This window comes from Macaca fascicularis, chromosome 13 (genome assembly GCF_037993035.2).
Source record: "Macaca fascicularis isolate 582-1 chromosome 13, T2T-MFA8v1.1".
In the NCBI taxonomy this organism is placed as follows: domain Eukaryota; kingdom Metazoa; phylum Chordata; class Mammalia; order Primates; family Cercopithecidae; genus Macaca; species Macaca fascicularis.
In genome coordinates this window covers 77,985,860-77,990,829 of record NC_088387.1, presented here as the reverse complement: position 1 = coordinate 77,990,829, position 4,970 = coordinate 77,985,860, and the positions used below count along the sequence as shown (strand labels likewise).

Below are 4,970 nucleotides of genomic sequence, written 5' to 3'. Positions count from 1 at the left end.
TGGTGTGTAGGAACTCATCAGAAAAGGATAGCGGCAGCTATCCTAGCACCAGTAGAGGTGCTAGCATGTGCAATGTGCAGAAATTGGCCTCCAGAGAAACAATTTCAGACTGCATATCTGATGATATCAACCTACAACCTCATAGTGCACACTTTTTGCTGCCTCTCCAAAAGACCATTTCCCTCTCCCTCCCTCCTTGCTAGCAGAAACCTCCTTCCATAAAACAGGCTCCCTTGTTCCTCCAACTAGGCCTTAGGCACATAACCTAATTTCGGCCAGTGAGGCTGACATAAACTCTTTGCTTGGCCAAACTCTAGTCAGGCTTCTGAACTTTCTCCTAGGCCTATCTGTGTACTTCCTTGTAAAATCCAGTTTTAGCAAAAACCCCGCTAAGCCAATTTGGCAAGAATATCCCCCTCTCGATGTCTGATACACCTTTAATATCTGACTGAGTTCCTCATTCTCCATCATCTTCCAGATGATAATTGATAACCGTCAGCTGCCTTCAACAAGAATCCTGTCAGGTCAGTTTAGTCAGAATTTCCCTTAACCCACCTGGATGCCTTTCTCCCTCTGTCCTTCCCTCCCTCCCTCCCTTCCTTCCTCTCTCTTTTCTTTTCCTTTCTTTTCTTTTTCTTTCTTTCTTTCTTTCTTTCTTTCTTTCTTTCTTTCTTTCTTTCTTTCTTTCTTTCTTTCTTTCCTTCTTTCTTTCCTTCTTTCTTTCTTTCTTTCTTTCTCTTTCTTTCTTTCTTTTTTTCTCTTTCTTTCTCTTTCTTTCGTCTTTCTTTCTTTCCTTCTTTCTCTTTCTTTTCTTTCCTTCTTTCTTTCTTTTCTTTCTTTCCTTCTTTCTCTCTCTCTTTTCTCTTCCTTCCTTCCTTCCTCCCTTCCTCCCTTCCTCCCTTTCTTCCTTCCTTCCTTGCCTTCCTTTCCTTTTTCAGGGTCTCACTGTTGCCCAGGCAGGAGTGCAGTGACGTGATCATAGTTTACTGTAACCTTGAACTTCTCGGCTCAAGCGATCATCTCACCTCAGCCTCCTGAGCAGCTGGGGCTACAGGCATGCACCACCATACCCAGCTACTTTTTTTAGTTTATGTATAGATGAAGTCTTGCTACCTTGCCCAGGCCAGTCTTGAACTCCTGGCCTCAAGCCTCCCATCTCAGGCTCTCAAAGTGCTGGGATTACAGGTAATAGCCACTGTGCCCAACTTATGTTTTCTCTTAGTAATTTTCCATCCTCTGCACCCGCACTACGACCCCACTTGCTGTTGCTGTCAGAGTTGAGCTCAATCTCACTTGCACTGGAAAATCCCATTTCAGTAGTCCCTACACGTATGGCAATGGTCCTGAGTAAAGTCTTCCTTACTGTGCTTTAACAAGTATCATTAAATAATTTTTTTCATTAACAGGGCCTGAGGGCAAGCCTGTTTGGGGATTTCTGGGAAAGGCTTTCCTCCTTTGTAAAAAGTTGCAAGGGAAAAAAATTTAACTTTCTTTGGCTAGATGGAGTCACGTCTATATGTGATACCGGGACTGAAGCAGTTACTTTGTGGCCATAAGGTAACAAACCTACGCACAAGTCCAACAGGATAAGGATAGTGAAGATAAAAGGATCCTTCATTACAATATTGACCACCCCAAACTACTCTGGAAGCACTTGTCTTTTGTTTTTTGTTATATGACATAATAAATATCCTTATGTTTAAGTCACTTCTAGTTGGGTCTTCTGTTATATGTAGCTAAAAAACCTTCTCACCAATACAGTCCTTAAATAGTTGGCTGGGCGCAGTAGCTCAGGCCTGTAATCTCAGCACTTTAGGAGGCCGAGGCGGGTGGATCACCTGAGGTCAGGAGTTCAAGACCAGCCTGGCCAATATAGTGAAACCCCATCTCTACTAAAAACACAAAAATTAGGCCAGGCGTGGTGGCTCACGCCTGCCATCCCAGCACTTTGGGAGGCCGAGGTGGGCAGATCACTTGAGGTCAAGAGTTTGAGACCAGCCTGGCCAAGATGACAAACCCCGTCTCTACCAAAAATACAAAAATTAGCCGGGCATGCTGGCGGACGCTTGTAATCCCCGATACTCCGGAGGCTGAGGCAGGAGAATCACTTGAACCCCAGTGACAGAGGTTGCAGTGAGCGAGATCCTGCCACTGCACTCCAGCCTGGGCAACAGAGTGAAACTGTCTCAAAAAAAAAAAAAAAAAAAAAAGAGTGTGTATTTATTTATTTTAGTAGACACGGGGTCTCAATACGTGGCCCAGGCTAGTCTTGAACTCCTGGGCTCAAGCAATCCTCCCACCTTTGGCTGACCAAGCCCATTATTTTTAGAATGAAGAAGGAATTCTCCTGTGACTCACAAGGCCCTACTTGACCCCTGGGAAGTGTGCTCTTCCGCTTTCCCCGCGCTCCAGCACCACTCGCCTTCTTTCACCGCCCTCTCCCCTGCAAGAAGAAGGCTTTCATACCTGCCGCTCTCTCTGCCAGGAGAACCCTTCCTCCTCCATTCTTCTACCTGGTTCTCAGCACTTTGAGGTGGTTTGTAACGCAGCAAAAAGGATCCAAAAGTAAAGTGAGTTTGTGTTTGTTTTCATCCAGTTAAAAACCAACTCATTTTCCTTTTGTGGATCATCTGCAGGGGAAAAGCAATAATGCGCAGTTGACCTTCCCCGACCCCGGGCCCAGCGCATTTCTGGGGCATCTCCCAGCATGCTGCTTGTGTCCTGCAGAAAGCTCCGCAGCCGCCTCCTCGCGCTAGCCTGACGGGAAAGTAAATTAGGGCCATTCCACCCCTGCACTCCCTCTTCCGCCCCAGTCCCAGCGAAGCCCGAAGCAAAACCCCAAATCCGGTAGCCCTCTGCGATTAGCCTAGCTATTCCACTGCTTCTCCCTCCAGGACTGGAAATCTGGGAACTGCTTTCATTAAGGGTGCCCAGCCTTGGGAATTGTGTACCCACTCACTTTTAGCCAGAAGTTTTTCTGGCGAGAGTTCACGGTGTCTGACTCCTTTTATAAAAAAGAATGCTCCCAGGATTCAGAAGCCAGCCGGGACAGCGCAGTAACGCCCAATGGCCCAGATTACTTAGCCCTCGTTTTCCTCTAGCTGAGATCACCGAGGAGCTTCTTGCCCCTCAGTGGGTTTCCTCCCTTCTCCGCGCCTTCCCAGCGCCCACCAGTTCCCCTCCGCCCCCGATTTCCTTCCAGCGGTCCCAGGTCCGCTTTCCTGGGCCCGGAGCCGCCGCGCCATTGAGGACACTCTCCTCGAGGTGGCAGTAGAGAGCCGTTCCCGGCCCAGTCCGCTGACGTCACCTTGTTTACCCGGCTCCGGGTCATTTTTAGATCTAAGATCACAGGATGTTAATGAGGCCAATGATTTCCCATTCGTTTTGGCAAAAGGTCTTCCTAGTGGGCGTTCAGACAAGTATGATGTCCTTCTTGATACATTTTGCTGCGGGGAGTATTTATTTGCAAACACTTGCAGTTTCTTTAGGAGATGAGAGTGCTTCCAGTGGCTCCATGCTTTTTAGCGTCACTTGAGTTTTGGAGCCTGAATGAGGGTGGCATTAGCTGGGGAGAGAAGGAAGGGTAGATATTACAATGGTATTTGGGGAGGCATCCTTAGAGCCAGCAGAGAGCCTCCAGAGGGAATCTGCCTTTTTACTTCCCCTTCCACTTATAAAGTAACCACTGTAGTCAGCAGGAAAGCCTTTGGACTTTGGAACTTGGAGGGAAAATGAAAGCAGCTGATTTGGCCTAATTGTGTCCTGATTCATGGTGGGAAGACACCTTGTAGTTTAGGGGCTAGGAGGCCCCTGCTTTGGATGCTCTCACCCAGGAATTAGATCTGAATGCCTCAGAGCCATAAATCACACGTTTCGCACGCTGGAACTTTTCATCCCAACAGCAGCAAGCACACACTATTTCTTACGGGTCACTCCCAGCTACCCAGCTGCGGATGAGGAAAGGTGAGGCACACAGCGACTAAATGGCCGAGCTCAGTCTCTCATTTCCAGGCCCTGCCTAGTTTTAGCAAAACTAAAAACGTCAAAAGCACCGGCACGCCTGCTCTTCCAACGCCAGTTTTGGTGGGTGGGGAATGGAAGGAGCTGGGAGTTTGTCTCTGACTGTTCCAGAGGCAAAATAAGCAAATACAAGCAAAAAGGATCAACTATGAGATCCTTTACAAGAGAGTAGAAACATCTTATGCTAAGGAGAAGAAAGAGAAAAGCTATAATGTTAAAAACAAATGAGCCTTAAAAGTTTTTAAAGTGCCTGCTCCTTCCTCTCTACCTCCCATCCCCCATCCCATCTTTTTTTTTTTTTTTTTTTTTTTTGAGATTTTTGAGATGGAGTCTAGCTCTGTCGCCCAGGCTGGAGTGCCGTGGCGTGATCTGGGCTCACTGCAAGCTCCGCCTCCCGGGTTCACGCCATTCTCCCGCCTCAGCCTCCCAAGTAGCTGGGACTACAGGTGCCCGCCATCATGCCCGGCTAATTTTTTGTATTTTTTAGTAGAGACGGGGTTTCACTGTATTAGCCAAGATGCCATCCCACCTTTTTACGTGCTGCTGCAGCTGCCATGTGAAAACCAACTCCCAGAGAGGGCAAAAGTGCCCTTCCTAGTTTGCAGTCCGCTGGAGTGATCAGGCGAGGCTGAAGAGATAGATGGTTTTCATGCAGGCAAGAAGAGAAGGAAAATTCGATTCAGTTCAATTCAACAACCATTTCTGGAGCTCCTATTCTGTGTCAACTACTCACACAGGCAATATAGCTTATGAAAACATGGAAAGATACCATTCCTGCCACTGTGGAACTTTGAGTCTTGATGAGTGTATAAGCATGGGGAACTTTTCGTTCCCTTGGTAAAGCACAGGATGAAAGAAAGATGGAGAGAGACATTACATTGCAATAGAAAGGGAGAATGCCAAGTGAATGGCTTCGAAAAGCATTTCTCCACTCTGCTGTGGCATCTGCT

At 47.4% G+C, this 4,970-nt stretch overlaps 1 long non-coding RNA gene across 1 annotated transcript; it reads right to left on the bottom strand.

The window, feature by feature from the left end:
• Nucleotides 1–803: 803 nt before the first annotated feature.
• Nucleotides 804–3,246, bottom strand: LOC135966840 (uncharacterized). The gene is made up of 2 exons (XR_010580469.2): nucleotides 2,960–3,246; nucleotides 804–2,630 (listed from the first exon to the last, which is right to left on the bottom strand). It is a non-coding gene; the product is annotated as an uncharacterized lncRNA (long non-coding RNA).
• Between the last annotated feature and the right edge of the window lie 1,724 nt (nucleotides 3,247–4,970).